We start from the raw sequence: 17,048 nt of genomic DNA on the forward strand, positions 1-17,048 counted from the left end.
CCGCCGTCCCATCACGGCGAGGGCGGCACCTGGCGCGGCCGTTTACGCCCCGGGAAGTTGTCGGTGGGAAGAAGGAGGCTGGCGGGCGGCCCCCCTGCTGCCCCCTCTGCAGCGGCCAAGTGGCGGCGCAACAGGTGCTGGGGAGGGAACCGGGGGGGCTCCCCAGCCCCGTGTGCCCCACGAAGGGGGCTCCCTCCGCCGTGCCCCGAGGAGGACCCGAGGTCACCGTGCTCCGGAGTCAGTTTTGTGTGTTTGGCAATTAGGGCGAGATGCTGGCTTACCAGTATTTGTTTACTGGGTTGTTATCATGGTAATTGGGTTTGTGCGTGAAAGCTTGGTGCTTGGTTAAACATTTCGTCTAAAGGATGCCCTTGGTAGTGGGAAATAAAACATTGAGAGGAAGTTTTAAAAAGTCTCCGAATACTTTTTTTTTTCTTTGCTTGTTTGTTTTGCGTTTTTTGTACTAGAAGTTGTTTTTGTTACCCTGAACCGGGACATCTAACAGTTACATAAGCAGATGGAAACATAGGTTCAACTCTTTGTAACTGTCCCTGGCTTGTTGCAATGCCTCGTGGTACTTGGTGAAGTAAAGCAGATAGGATTGGGTTCCTTTTTGCTGTTTCACCAGAAACCAGAACTGAGATTATGTCAGGGAATATTCCTCTATTAATGCTGGTGAGGACTAAAAGGACTGATAATGTTCAGCACCCATATAGATCTTTGCTAGAGATGGCATTTCTAGTTTGCTACAGGACTGGAACTGTGGCTGTGTGGGGGGTCTGGCTAACAACACCAAATGCTAACTGGATACCAGAAGGGCAAAAGAACCAATTAAGACAAATCTCTTTGTCTTGATTGAGAAGTTTGGGGAGGACTTCTTAAATTTTTTACTTCAGCCCCCATTGTTCTAAAGTTGTTTTGGGGATGGATGAGGGACCTATACAGCCATATATATTTTTGGGGGGCCTATATAACCATGATATGTGCAAGACACACAAGAGAGAAACTGAGTCTGCATTGCCAGAATCTCGAGCCCACACTACATAAATTTCTTATCCTTTGACCCAGCTCTTTCCATTATATAACTGAGCTGATTCTTCGCCTCAGCCAAAGTAACCCTTGAGACAGTGATAAACAACCCCTCTGTTCCTAATAAGTGACATATTTCCAGTAGCAACTGAAAGCTGTCCAGCCAAGCTGAGCTGTCTTCTGAAAAGCAGACTTGGAGCATACCATAAATAGCAACCCTTCACTTACAGAGCGTGAAGAAAGAAATGTACTGCACAAAGCAGACTACTTTTATTATTGTTATCCTTTTTTTTTTTTTTTTTGCTTCACTGTTGTTATTTTTAAATGGAAATAAAAATAACATGTACAACTTTCTAGGTCTCCTACCCTGATGATAACAAACAGTGTTTTGGGGTTTTTAAATCAAATTAATTAAGTATTACACTGTAGATTAACCTTCATTGCCTGAGGATTTTGTGGGATTCGTTGTATTTTGTAGTACTGATGGCAAGTTCACTCTGAAAAACATGGACCTAATGTCTTATGCTGTGTACATGAAAAGCAAACTATCCATTGAAAAATCTAGGCTGCATCAGACCAAGGTTTCCTCTGGAGGTGCTGGAGCATGCCCAGAGAAGGGCAGTTGAACTGGTGAAGGATCTGGCACACAACTCTTAGGAGTGGCTGAGAGATGTAGGGTTGTGTAGCCTGGAGAAAAGGAGGCTCGGGGGAAAGACTCTATTGCTCTCTTCAGCTGCCTGAAAAGGAGGCAGTAACAAGGCAGGGATTGGTCTCTTCTCCCAAGTAACAAGCAACAGGACAAGGTGAAACAGCAAGTTAGGTCAGGGATGTTTAGATTGGATATTAAGGAAAAATCTTTTTACAGAAAGGGTTGCAAAGCATTGCAACAAGCTGCCTGGGGAAGTGGTGATCATGATTCCTGAGGTTTTTAAAAGATGTGTAGGTATGTCACATAGGAACATGGTTTAGTGGTGGACTTGGCAGTGCTGGATTTATAGTTGTACTTGGTCATTTTGGTCTTTTCCAATCTAAATGATTCCACAATTCTGTGGTCCTGGCTTAGACTTTTCAAAGGAAAATGCAAGAACCCACATAGTGGATGAATATGGAATAACACTGCCTAGGGTGGAAGCTTCCATTATAAACCTCCTGTAATTAAAGGTCAGGGTATAATTTTGATCATTGAGACTTTACATCTCTAAAAAACACTTTTGTTGCAAATTCCACCCAAAATATCATGTGAGATAATCTCTATCCTTAAATGTGTCCAGTCTTCTCTGAAATTCATGCTAAGCATTTCTCACCAGCTATGTTTATTTTTAATGTTATTGCTCTCCAGTTTCATTAGATATATCTGTGTGCTTGGGTTATGAAAATAAATAATTTATGTTTGCCTCCTTTAACCTCTTCATCTTCTGTGTAACAGCTGTATCATGTCCTTTCCCAGCTTGGCATTTTTACTATGGTTTTCACATGAACACCTCTATACTTCTAAGGCTTCCCAAGTGCCATCTGTTTTTGTTGTGTTTTATTTGGGGTGGGATGAACAGTGCACAACATTCCAAGTGAAGGCCTAATCTAACATTACATAGTGAATGAAAATAGAATGTTTCATTGTATATAGTATCTGTTGTTTATATCTTTAACTTTTTATATGATCTACTCATGTAATAACCTGTGGAAGTATTGGCATTAAAAAAGTAAATGTCTAGGTAATTATGACAAACTACATACACTGTCAGGAATTATCTGAACTACATTTACTACATTATGTAAATGCCGTTCAGATAATGCCTGACAGTGCATATTGCATTGCCCATACTGAATTTCACTGGGGACCACAATGCCAATGCAGCTAAGACTTCTGGTGACTCAATGCCCAGTAAAAATTTCTCTGGATATAATTTTTTTTCTACATACATTATAAATGTTTTTAATTACATAGAGCTTTATGTTCCTAAGTTTTCCCCATTATTAGAATTGTACTTCAGTTTTTGTCCTTTTTATCAGTCACCTCACCATAACTCATCTCACAATTATTTAGTTGACACTGTATTTCTTCAAAAACTTTTTCTTTTCCCAAATGTTTTGTAATGTAGTCTATAAAGGGTGCCTCAAGTATTTTTGAATTTAAATATTGCAACAGGTGTTTCTCTGTAAATTGTGATATTCAAATTGTCTGAGATGCCAACTTTGCCCTCTAGAATAGCCTCACTGATTTTACATATTTTCAGATTGTTTTATGACTCTGTTTTTTATGATCTTCATTGAGAACTGACTTTGAAGGAGTATTTCTTTTACTTGAATAAAATTTGAACTATCTGTATTATCCCACAGGAATGTATTGTGTTGAGGCTTAGCCGCCATAGAAGGCAACAGAAATTTGGCCTGTTAGGATATCAGAGACTTACTGTGATGCTGTATAGCCTTCCTGTACTATAAATATCCTTGAAATGAAAAGGCATTCTCTGTGATTATTATTAACTGAAAGGATTACCATTAAAACATACATTCATCACACAATCTTCAAAACCTTCACTTACCTCAGCAAATAGAATTCCCCACATCAAAGTCAAAATAATATGGTCACAACGCCAACAGATATGGACAGTCACAGACATGTGCTCCTCACCTTGTCCCTTCACCACTTTGCTACAAGAAAGATTCCCCATTTTGGAAGTGGGCTGGACCTGGCAAGGTGCATAGATGTTTACTGACTGCCATTTGTGGTTTGAGCTGATGCCAAGAGATATAGACTGATTTCAGGGAGCTCTAAATATCCCAAGTAAGATCTGCAAGGAACTATTTCCTTCTCCTCATGTGCTGTTTCAGACTTTTTTCCCCTCCAAAAGCTTTGCAATGACATAAGCATTTCTCTCATGAGAAGGAATAGGATGAGAAATACAGTGTTTGGGGGGAAAATAGAAAAAGGCTGAGATACAAAGCCATTTTTAGGCATGATGAACCAAAGGAAAGTGCTTCTGGAGATGTATAACTTCAGAAATGCTGTAACTTCTATCAAATTCATGTCTCACAAGAGTCAGGACTAGACATTTACATACCTTTGCAAGACTACAAAAAACCCACTGTTGGGAAAAGAAGATGGATTGATTCTCTTTTCTCTCCAAAGCTTGACTTCTTAAAAAAAATAGAGGAAAAAATTAATTAATAAATATGCACTTTTATATTCCCATATATTCTAAGTGAACTTGTATAATCCTTGGAAATTCATACTAAAGACAAACCAGTATTTTGCAAAGCTTAGAATATAATTTAGAATTAATAAATATATGCTCATCCACACACACAGGCAAGTGTCCATTTTTGTGCAAAGTGCTCCTGATTTCAGTGTAGTCACACATGAATTACTGGTATAAAAGGGCTGAGCTTTGAATGCTCATACTATAGAATTATTTTTAATTATTAGTTATTAAACGTGTTTTGTTAAAATCTTTTTATGGATGAGTGATAAATATGAAAACAGAAATTGCATTACAAACATCGATTGCCTTTTAGAAAAGCAATAATAAAATGTCCTACTCTCATGATCACTGAGCAATTGGAAAAGGTGTTTGTACAAATTAACATGACTCTTCTAAACTTACTCGTGAGGTGCAAAGGCTGTGTATGGAATTGAATAGAACATCATTTTCCTATGTTAGAAAGTACTCCTGTAAATAAGGTAATGATAAATTTTAATATTTATTCTTATTGTTGTTCCTACTGAATTTGTAAATGAGCTGAAGATTTGTTGTCCCATTTCCACTCTGCACTTGAACACATGATAAAGAAAAATGTGAAGTCCAAAGAGGCTTCAATTCTATTGATGCTTGTGTGGTGTGGACTGCTCAGACATGAAGAGAGGTGAAGGAACTCCAAACCTAGTTTGGTTACTTGAATCACTCCCCTAAATAAAAGATGCCATTTCTATTTTGCAAATCCTAAAGTGAGACTTGGGTCTTAAAAATACACCTACAAATAAGCCTTTGAAAACAGATTTCTAAGCATATCAGTGTTGTTCTGCTTGATGGTGCATAGTTTAATTATTTTTCAAAATGTCTCAAACATTTGGGATCAAAGTCTTTATTTTACTTTTGTGTGGTTTCCGCTTATAAGCATTGTTTTAGAGCAGTCGCATATAAGAATTCCAATGATTCAGCCAATTACATACACATATATAGTCCAAGTTACAGTGCAACTTTGCTTTATGTAGGCTGTGGGAGCTACATCAGGAGACAAGAAAGGAGGCCCACTAGAGGTCTCCCAAACTGTGTAAAAGAACACTACCCACTTCTGGCACCTGCTAGCTCATTTGGGTCTTGATGGGCTTCCAAAGTTAGCATGTAACATGTGGGGTGTGGAGGTCACTTTTGCCTTGTAACATTTGCCAAACTTCAACATGGACTAAACCCAGCCTGAAAGCATCAGGCCTATGCCAGTCTGAAAGGCAGTGTTTCCCCATGGGATATGTAGGAGTGTTCTATGTGGGAAGCTGTCTCTCTCAAAGTATTCACTTCCTTCTGTATGCTTTCAGAGTACAAGCTCCTGTCATTTTACACCCCTGTTCAGATGCACCTCAGTATTCAAACGGAGTGTTCTCTTAGGCACATGCTTGAGCAAGTGCATAAGGACTTGAATAAGTGCCCAGACAACAGGCTTGCTCAGGTACTCATGAGTGTTTGATTGTTTATGACTGTGTGTGTGATGACTTTGGTTATTGATGTCAGAAGTAAGCTTTCTGGCTCCTTTTCAATCAGATGACATCACTTACAGATCACTAACATCTTTGTTCTATCAACATGCGTGGAATCCTGTCATGATCAATACTGAAGATGGCATGTCTCTTTAGAGCTGTATCAGTTACTGAATTCTGGATAACTATTGGTCTTCCTGCCTGTCTTTCTTTTACTGAGCATTGCAATATGCTCAGTATGCAATCAGAATACAAATTCTGGTTTGTATTTCTAAGCATTATAAACCACTGCTATTTGAAAAAATAGCATGTGTCATGTAGTTATGAAGTCACATCTCTATATCCAGATTCAGTAAAACTAAAGGTAAACTGTATTACTCAAAACTCATATAAACCGATTATTTCAAACACTGATAAAACCCACTTACAGCATTACAAGATTTTTTTTTAATACTGAAATAATTCTAAACTATTTATATATAAATATTCAATGGCTTTGAAACTGCTCTTCAGAGAAATGAAACTCAGCTGAGAGTATTTGTGGCACAGCAGCATAATTTTGTTACCAATATTTGCAATTTATATAGAACTTAACAGCCTGAATGCAGACTGTCTGTCAAATAGTTATACTAAGATCTGTCACATTTATTTGAATTTAATATTTATCTCTATTGAGTTTGAAGCAGAAAAATAACATGTCTTGATTTAGTCTATGTTGCAGGAATTTTATTCTTATAATATTTAGAATAGTATTGATACAAAAAATTTTGGTTGTTGAACATGTTTAATTGAACCAGATTTCTTTGTACAACTGTTGCACTTCAGCCTTAGTCTTCTGGTGTTTCAGTCCAGACAGAGCAGGAGTAATGCTGAGACAATTACATAGCTATGAGCCTTCATTTAAGTACTAAGTCAGCTGAAGAGAACAGGAATTGTATTGACAACATCAGCTTCCAAACAGCATTGTTTAAAGGCTGTACTGAGATTACAGTTGGTTAATGAGATCCATCTAAGAAGATATGGAAAACAAGTCCATAGGTTAGAGAACATCAGGAATCTAACAGGAGTAGAGGAGTAAAGGTGAACTGAAGAGCAAGAACAACCACTCAGGAATGATGAGGTATTGGAGCAAAATTTCTGCTACATATGGAGTGTCTGTCTTCCCTAACCCTGATTTGCCACTTTACATTTCCTCTCATTTGTCCTTTCCCTGTCTCTTCCCTGGTCTTCCTCTCTTTCACCTCCTCCCTTTCATCCTTCTCAATTAATTAGTTACTACTTCTACTGCACTCATTATTTAATTAAAGTCTTGTCCTCCTAATCTTATCTCTCCACTCTTGATTTAAGTCCTATCTTTCCTAATCCACCTCCTTTCCTTCATATCTGGTCCACTGATACTCTCTAGCACTCATATTTGTTTCCTCTTTGTAGTTTTCACTGTTTTATTTCCTGTCAATCTCCAGGCCAGATTTGCTTAGCACAGCAAATATTTTTATCCCCATTTTAATCTCACAGAAGGACTTTTCCACACCTTTTCTCAGGCCTTCATTGCATTGATTTGTTCAACATGGGCTAATGCAGTGAATCAACTGGGGCTGCAGACCCAGCACCCACACCACAGATATGCTGGCGATCTTTCAATATGCTTCCATAAGAAAGTTCTAATTCTGCAAGACAGCTATGAGATGATAATCAGTGGTAAGACATGTCTCAGAAGGTGTCTTTCTTCTCAAAACTAAACTCCAGTGTAGATTACCTGCTATTCTGACTTTCCCAACTCTTATGACACCTTTCTGTGGGCCCTCTTATTTTAACCTACAGTACATACATCTCCTTATTGATGGAGTGTCTCTGCCTCTGAACAGCTTCCCTGTTCTACGCTGCACAGAGTCAGCTGGAGAGAATGTGTTCTAACGATTCACCTGAATGTAGGCTCGGCATCATCCACAGAAGCACACCAGAGTGTTATTTAGGCCATCTGGAGCTTTTCCAGAGAAGCGAGGAAGAGATTCCAACGAACTGACCTGTAATATTAAAAATGTACAGATCATTTGCAAAGTTTAATTTCCAAGTTTCTTAAAACTTATTAATTTACCAAAAAAAAAAAAAAAAAAATCAGGGCCACCAAAGTAGTTGATAACACTTCCTAAAACATTATCTCATCAGATTTTTTTTAAAAAAGCTTTAACATGGGGGACATACAAAACCACAGACACTGAGTTTCTCATCAGTTGCTTCATTCACAGAACTATCTAAGTTATTTTGGCAGAAATAGAGTTCAAAATGGAACATGAAGGCTTTAATCCCATGTATTTTTCCAAAGCCAGAAATAGTAAGTCTTTTAAAATATCAGGCCACTTTAGTAAAAAGCAACAGTCTTTATATTTTCAGATTTTTTAAAAAGATCTCATTTAACCCCTTCATTCAATAATATGTTTTAAAAGCAGACATGAATTCTACAAAATTTTTTCCATAAGATAAAATGTTATTGGTAAGAACTGAGCAGCTTAATTCTACCAAATTTTTTTCTACCCCTTCCTACATAAATATAGGTAGAATTTCTGCATATTATAAATATATTAGAATAATCTGAGATACTGAAGAGCAGTTAAATTATTACTTAGCTATACTGCAAAAAAATACAGAGTAAATCCTACTTCAGTTTTATTATTTCAAACCATACATTGTTTTTGTATCTGGAAATCCAGGTAATTCTGCAGCAACTGGACTGCCAGCTGGACAAGAGTATGAAGAATATACAAATGATGCATTATTCATACCCATATATTCTCATTGTTATTTCCTTGCCAATTCACTAAATGGAAATACACTACAAAGGAAAATAATTTTAAAGCTTTTTCCAGTAATTTTTCAAAGCTATCCCACAATGATTCACTGGACTTCATGTCATCGAGTTAAGAATGCACAATATTCCAGAGTATTGACAACATTTTTATTTATTGATCACACGCTAGCATCAGTCTCTCATTCCCATAGCACCATAAAAAATGAGAACTTCAGCTTCACAGCCACGTGGATCCCAGATCATCCCATAAAATATGTTTAGCTTGACAGTAGGTCTTTGAACTACGTATTTCATATTATGTTTGTAATATTGTTGTATGTTGTGCCCTGACACAATCCATTTTGAAAAGAATACCACTCCATTAATGTTGAAATTTATAAACAATACTCTTTTCTCCTTAGACTAGGTGTCTAGTAAGGTGTTTAGAGTGGATTTGTAGACGTAAATAGTGATACTGTTATTCCCTAGTGCTCCTTCAGCATTCTGGTTACTGTCAATAGCCCAAAATTCAACATGGGCTAAAGGAGATAGAGGAGCTGAAGCTGCTGAGGTTTTCAGCATCTTTTTGGGTGGAACTCAGTACCTCCCAGGATCATGCCTTCCTTCAAAAAGCAAATCAGCAATGCCCAGAATGAATAGTGTGAATAGGGGTGGACCTGAAAAAGCTCTTAATCAATGCAAAATATGGATGTTATTACAAGGACATATTTTGAAAGAGAATCAAATTTTGAGATGATAGTTCTTAATTTAATCAAGGGCTCCTGATCTAAATGGATTTGTAGGACCAGATTCCTAGTCCTCAACCACTACACTATTGGATGAGAGCCTAAAAGCTCTTCTGCACGAGGAGTCCTGTCATACGCATAGAAAGAGTAAGCCTGTTCATGCCTGAATAAAGCAAATATGACTTGATCCTTTGTAGCTCAACACATTTCTGCTCAATTCTGTGAACCACTGAACTGAGTAATGTTAATTCCATTATATTCATTAAAAAAATCAAAAACAAAGCTAAGAAAGAGCGCTCAGTCCCTCATGTAATTGGAAATTAATGAGAAAGATAGTTCAATAGTGAATTCCCTGCATTCATTTCAGCTGTCCTGTTTACATCCTGATGAATGGATTTTGATCTTTTTTTGATGCAGGAAATAATGAAAGCTCTATTTTCAGTGCCACACCTGGTCATGACCAGCTAAGTCATACTAAAGCAAAATGATCACTGAGAGTGGGTAAAGCTACAGAAGCTGAGTTATTCCTCTCTGATTGTCCAGCTTGTATTCCACTCCTCAGTTTTCTGGACTCTGGCATATCTATTATTTTCCACCCATTCCATTATTAATTGCTTGTGTACTTATTGCTACCTACAAAAATATTTTGTCACATAAAATTAGTTGTTATGGCTATATATTTCAAGCAGAAAATTTTTATGTGCAGTAAGTTTTAACAAGTGATTATAGTAATAGCTTTCTTGTGCCTGTTGAAGGTCTTATGAAAAGAGAAAGATTTTTATTTTGGCAAAGACAGCAGATGATGGCCAATAGACTGTCCTTTTTTTCTTCTGTTGTAATGCAACAGAATTCTGCTTATGGACAGATAAATCAATGCTGGTTTTGTAGTGGATGCTAGTTATTATTTTAAAGGCATATTTATTCTTCCAGCAGTTTCCTGGAAAGCTGTTTGTGAGGATCATTCAATCAAACTGGGACTACTCTAGCCACTGAAAGATGATCGTTCAGTCACCATGCCCTCCACCCCACAAACTACGGGCAGACAAATATCCTTGTACTCACAAATACCAAGCTACTGTAAATGTACTTTTAACATCTGCAGTTTTAGTTAAGACTAATATATGGCTTTAGGTAACATAGAGAAATTAATGCTAATTGAATAGATGAGGAGAATGTTATTCATTGCACAGATTAATTCAAAACTGCTTATGCAGTTATCAGATGGAACTCAGATTTGTCATATCAGTTAATTCTTATATGAATATTATGGCATTAAGAATAGCTACTACATGTTGAGACAGTGGAAAACTCTAAATGCTTTTCACATTCCTGTTCCATTTCTTTTTCCAAGGTTGTTAGCTTTGATTTGTAGTTCTTTATCTTATATTGAGTGAATTTTTTTTCATGCAGGACCAAGTGCATTAATAGCTTAGGGCAATATTATGAGTTATTTTAGGTAAATCTGCCCATAGAACAATGTTTACAGCTGCTAAATAATACCATGTTGGTTCTCAAGGTTATTAAATCAGGTTCTAACTTGTAATACACTATAAAAGGAAAATAAACAATATAATAAATGATATAATATTTTGGAAATTAATGAGTTTAAGAATCTGTCAAGTATCCAGTATATAAAATAAACATTCATGCCTCACTTTGCAGATGTGAACTTGTTCATTTTACTGTATAGCAGAATACAACATCCAGAAGGAAAAAAGAAAAAAAACCCCAAAGCCTTCCAGCAACACGTTCCCTTTTCTATAGTCACTCATCACTCATCTCTGGTATATCAGGGACAGAAAGCAAAGGGAGTAAAATATAAGAATCACCAAATGACATCTGACATTTATTCAATTGGAACTGCTGAAACAGATACAAAAAATGAAAGCAGAATGGAAAATTTCACTACAGAGAAATCACTATGGGGATTAAGTAAGGTCTAACTGATTTGCATGCAAAGTTGTGCTAGCATGATCATGCTACTTTTTGAGTGTCAGCTTGTGTATTTTTGCAGTGCTGCATTCTGCCTTCAGGAGGTATCAGTCCTCTCAAAGAGCTACAGCTTTTTCATCTGGCACAGCTCAACTTAAGTCCAGACCAATCTTGTTCCTCCCCATGACAGATTTGTTTGGATCCTCAGTTTGACAGCCCCATTGTGGGGCAGTCCACAGGCCCCCCTGGTACATGGCAGCACTGTGCAGGCAGGTAACAGCTTATCTGCAACCAACTTAATCAACACAACATTTTGTAGCATTATGCTACGATATTATCTAAAATTCTGGGGAAAATAGACTTGGGCCAATTCAGCACTTTGCTTGAGATGGAAACCATTCCTGCACTGAGACCATTGTGCTCATCGGATGTACCTGGTAATTTGTGTAGCTGACTTTCTTGGCTCTAATTTAAGCTTTCTTACATGATGCTCTGTTAATAGGATTTTAGAATCATATATTTTGTCTGTTTGATTGTAAGTTTACTTTACCATCACCTAAGTTGTGCTTTAGAATACTTATATTCCAGCCTACTCAATTCTCCTGATATTCACACCAGCTGAAAAATAAATGCTTATGCAGATATGGAAAAAGACTGTGTTAGTACAGCATCAAAAGTGAAGACTATACACTTTCTATTCTCAAATTAACTGAGAAGACTGGTAAGCAGCAGCTACTAAAAATAACCATCTAAATCCTACTGACTGATGCCCAATCCAAGAAACTTGTCTCAAGGGAATTTCAATATTTTTTGTTAATTTTGCTTAAGCCTGGACTAATAGAGGAGCTTTACAAAACTGGAAAAAAGCAAGTGATTATGGTTCTACCTTGATGGGAGTGGGTAGATAATCATTGCCACATCATGGCCTGTGGCAAATTAAAGTCTGAAGTTATCTGTAAATCTTGAGTTCCTTAAAAAGGGGATGCATGAAAACTTAGAATGATCCAAGTCAGAAGAAATGCATTAGCTTGACTTTGATAAATTAATAGAGAACTAAGGGTGATTATATTTTTGTCCATTAATTGAAATCATTCAGCACTGTTTATGGCAGAAATGATTTGATGCCTTTTTATTTTTTAGTAAGAATACACACTTTGTTGCTAAAAGTAATAGTTGATAGTGTTGATGTAAAACGCCTCATAGAAATTTGAGTGTATGATGTGGTACAACATAACATCTTGATTAAAAGACTGGAATGTAAAATCAACAAGGAATGGAAGGAAGAGCTGTTTGGAGCCCTAGGGGCTGAAGGCAAGAACAATATCTCAGAATAAGTTCTCATTATTCTGAATCTTCCTGATTCAGCTCAGAAAAGCAATGCTACATGATGCTGTTTAAAATCTCAGCCAGGACACATGACCCAAACTGACCAAAGGGATATTCCAGACCAAATGGCATCATGCTCAGTATATAAAGCTGGGGAGGATGAAGGAGGAGAAGATTTGGAATGATGACATTCATCTTCCCATGTCACCATCATACGTGATGCAGCCCTGCTCTCCTGGAGACAGCTGAATATGTGCCTGTGGGAAGCGATGAATTAATTCTCAGTTTTGCTCTGCTTGTGTCCATGACTCTTGCTTTCCCTATTAAACTGCCTCTATATCTCAACCCATGAGTTCTCTTGCTTTTGCCCTTCCAATTCCCTCCCCAGTCCCATTGGTGGGAGAGTGAGCAAGGGGCTGTGTGGGAATTGGTGGATGGCTGGCATTAAACCACGACACTGAGTTTAAAGACTACCAGAGGACAGAACATTTAAATAATGCTGCTGCAATTCTCAATTCTGTTGTGAATTTTCTAAAAATAGAGCATTCTTTGATTACCAGGTCATTTTAAGTTACATCACAATGTGACCATGGAGATCAGACATCATGTACTTATTAAAGCTGACATCTGAAGGCTTTTCCAAAAATAAATTCTCCCTTTGCAGAGAGGATTTCTCAATCACCTTAATCTTCTGTGGTATTTGAAGATAAAAAGACTCTCCAATTACTGGAAAATTTCCAAAAGGATGTCTGGAAAATTGTGAAATAAAGACCTATATGTGATTCATGAATTGGCCATTCATTTATGAGATTATCCTATCGTACTTTCTAGCTGAGGACTGAAAGAAACAGACACTGCATTATTCAGCTTTCAGGTTCTATGTCTCCATATATTAGAACCTTTCCTGATACATCAGGAGGTGTTCTTGTCATGTGAATCACCCATAAAGGATGTGCCTGCCCCATAGGGAACCCCCTCCACTGCTGGTTCAGTGTTTTGAGTACTTAGGAACAGAAAATCTATGTTTACTTACCTTTTCAACCTGATGGTGGCCTAATCACACCAATCCCTCTGAGAGGCTTTGAGGAAAGAGATGTTCTCTAAGTGACCTAGTAAAGTGATGTTTGTGTTCAGCAGCAGATCCCAGTTTCACTGGATGACAGGAAGAAAGCATTGGTAATATTGCTTAGTGTGGGTGAGGGCATACTGAACCCTTACTTGCATATTTCTTTTTAGAGTTTAGTGGAAACTACAAACATCAAACTAGGATTTTCCAACTCTGTTTTCGCTTTTCAGTGCTGCAACAAGTAGATAATAGAATCAGGTTGTTGTTTGAGGTTTTTTCCTCTCTCTTCTAATCTTGTATCCTTTCACGGTAATATTTATTCAACAGGAAAGGCTTTAGATATTTCTGTTGTTTTTTACTGGAAAGGACTCATATTTTGTGTATAGAATGGGAATTCCAGGAACTGTTCTATGTACTCTACTCTTTCCAGTTTTGCTTAAGAAACACTTAATCTCCTGACTGTTCTGAAAGCCTGGGAATTTTCCCAGCCCACGTTGATTCTGAACAGAAACAGAGCACCGAGCATCTAAAGAAATTCAAGGGCTCATAAAAGGAGACAACAGAAAGTTTAGGTGCTGCTAGTGCCTACATTAAAGCTACATGGTTTTGTTTTCTTTAGTTGTAGTAGCAGTTAGACTCACAAATTGTGGTATTGGACAGAGGCAGAGAAAAGTGCTTCATTAATCATTCAAGCTAATGAGTATTTCATTAGCTTAATTATGTTTATAAAACTGGGTAAATAACTTCATTGTTTCTTAAATGGGGAAGCTGATACATAAGGAAAATAAGGACCTGTTTTAAATATTCTCTGCTCCTAGCTCAAATCAGAAGGCCAAATGTACTTTTCCCCTGCTTTTTCTGGTCAGGCTTTTAGTGAATATTAAATAATTAAATTACACAGTGAAGTTTGCCAAGAGGCACAAAAATTAATACCTAAAGAGACTTCCTGCACCATTGACAGCTCCCATACCTGATAGCTTAGTTTTAGAATTGTTTTCCTAGAACATTGCCTACAGTATTCCAAATGAGATTTCCACTTGCTTCAATACTTCTTCATCAGTACTTGAAATACTAAATCTAGTTGGACCACTAGTCCTCAATGCCATTAATATATTCCAATCTTTTCTACACTGGAAATCCTAATAGGCCTAATTCTTACAGTTTCTTCTGTAGCAGAAATTCTTATTAGGATCTTTTTCTCTGAGTTTAAATTAATACTATTTTCCATTTCACTATTTTTTTGCTAAACCTCATAATCATTCCTCATGTATAATAAGCTATTCTCCCCTTTCTTCATGATTCTCCTCCTCTTCAGTGTCAGAAAATTTTGCTAATGCAAAATTGTTAAGGAAATAAACACCACTTAAGGGAAATACAAATTAAAAATCTAAATGGAACAAACCTCCAAAGTTAGTTTAAGACAGTGTAGAACAAATAATTATCTCTTTAACCTTTTGCTCTCAGCAGAATGTATTCCAATTGTGGGATAGATGTAATCAGGTGGTTACAACCATATCTTCGAATCTTGAAATAAGCTACACATAATTAATATTCCAGAAGCTCCATGCTGCTGTATGCTTCTTGTCTGGGGAGAAAACCAAACGGAAACACAACAGCATATACCAGATCATTATTATTATGTAAAAAACCCACTTGTAACTCCAAATACAGAAGAAAAAAAATTGTTGGTTCTTAATAGGAAGTAAAACTGGATTAGAAAAAAGTCTGGAAAAGTAGTGTCATAACTACTGCATGATACAGTCATTCTTAAAAAACCAAGCCAATAATGAACTCATCTGCTAAACTAACAGCTCATTGCTTATGCTACTGAAAAGTGTTAAAGTGTTTCAGGGAAAACTGAAAGAAGCTGAGGAAAGGGTTCTGAGAGTTTTATGGGGTTTTTTTTGTTTGTTTGTTTGGGGGTTTTTTGGGTTTTTTTTTGTTTGTTTGTTTCTTTGGTTGGTTGTTTTTTTTGGTTTTTAATCCAGTATTTTGAAGAAAGGCACAAGCAAGAATTAGGTACTTAACTTTCATTTGAGATGGTTTGATATTTTCTCACCAAAACTTATCAATTTTTCCTAACTTCTTTATGATGAAACTATATACACTTTGCTGAACTTAAATCAAGTAGGTAGAGTTCCTACAGGGCTTGCCAGGCAGGCAGATTGGCAGCAGCAATAGCTATCCCGGATGTTTTCACAGGGTTTTGGGGTCTCATGGCCCAGAGATCTGAAGCACATCTGGCCAGGCTGTGTTTATGTGCTGCAGAGCCACATCTATTATCATCTTAGCTTGAAAGAGGGAACTGGAAAGCCGTTTCTTACCAGTGCAGGCAGGTTACATTGCAAACCAATGTGCCAACTTGGGTTCACCTGCAGTTTTCATCTGCAGCAGGTCAGAAGCAGCTCAGCATTAAGGTCCAGCCTCTCTGCCTGGTGTGGAACCGAGGGGTAGGTGGACAAGTTAGGACAGAGAGACTCTGTTACCTCTGCCTGTAAGCAGCCATTCTGGAAGCTCAAGCCTACATGTGGGCTCAGTCAGGGAACAAAAAATGGAAGGAGTGCAGCTGGCTCACCACACATGGTGTTCACTCAAACACTACAAATGCTGTTTCTAGTAGGGAACTTTCCCTGAATTTCTGGCTGTAGGTCCCTGAAATAACATTAAAGTTACAAAATATTGGAATTTCCCAGTTTTACTCACAGTATGAGTCAAAAAGCAGATTCCAGTTTCAAACTGCAGTTTGAAAGAAACCCCTTTTGCAGGAATTGTTAGTAAGAGATAACTTTCCACCCCACAGCCCCAAGAATGTCAGTAAATAAAAATGCTACACAGAGACCTGGAGCTTAAGGTTTAGTGAGAGTTAGGGCCTCACATTGGCATCTACATGGTGTATTTTGACAAAGCTCAGACTTGAAATGGCATTGCTTCATGTAAGATCAATCTCCATTTCTTCTTTCCTGGTCACACCTCTTGATATTTTCAATGCTTCTTATTTCTCTAAACTAAAAGAGGTTTGGTTTGGTTTGGTTTGGTTTGGTCAGGATAATGTGAAATACAACTCATAACCCCACAGAATATGTAATTTAAGCTTATTTGACAACATGGTGAGGTAATTTGTTCAAGGATGTTACCTGCATTTCTACACCTGTTCTCATCACACACCTCACACTTCCTTCAGAATGACTAAAAGCAAAAGATAAATACATAGATAAATGGATAGATAGATAGATTGATAAATAATAGATAGATATGTCCAAAACTAAATTTGATTGATAATGCTTATTTCTTCCTGCTCTTGAAAGCTTTTATTTTTTCCTTTTTTCCCCTCTTATTAAACATATCTATGTTTCCATTTCCTTTTGAACTGAGATCCAAGTCAGTCCAGTCCAGAGCTGCAAACAGAATACATAAATCCTATACATTGTTTCTGTAGTGCTGTAGCCAGAAAAGAAAAAAAAAAAATCAGTA

General features: G+C 37.3%; 1 long non-coding RNA gene across 2 annotated transcripts in view; it reads right to left on the minus strand.

Annotated features, from left to right (window-relative positions):
- Window positions 1–6,436: 6,436 nt before the first annotated feature.
- Window positions 6,437–17,048, minus strand: part of LOC135299092 (uncharacterized) — a 35,085-nt gene continuing 24,473 nt past the window's right edge. Inside the window, exons 5-7 of one of the 2 annotated variants that reach the window (XR_010361144.1) lie at window positions 15,029–15,162; window positions 13,545–13,663; window positions 6,437–7,746 (exon numbers count right to left, since the gene is read on the minus strand). This is a non-coding gene — a long non-coding RNA (uncharacterized LOC135299092). The remainder of the gene's footprint in view (window positions 7,747–13,544; window positions 13,664–15,028; window positions 15,163–17,048) is intronic. The other variant, XR_010361145.1, reaches the window with a different exon arrangement.

Source organism: Passer domesticus, chromosome 4 (genome assembly GCF_036417665.1).
Source record: "Passer domesticus isolate bPasDom1 chromosome 4, bPasDom1.hap1, whole genome shotgun sequence".
Classification (NCBI taxonomy): domain Eukaryota; kingdom Metazoa; phylum Chordata; class Aves; order Passeriformes; family Passeridae; genus Passer; species Passer domesticus.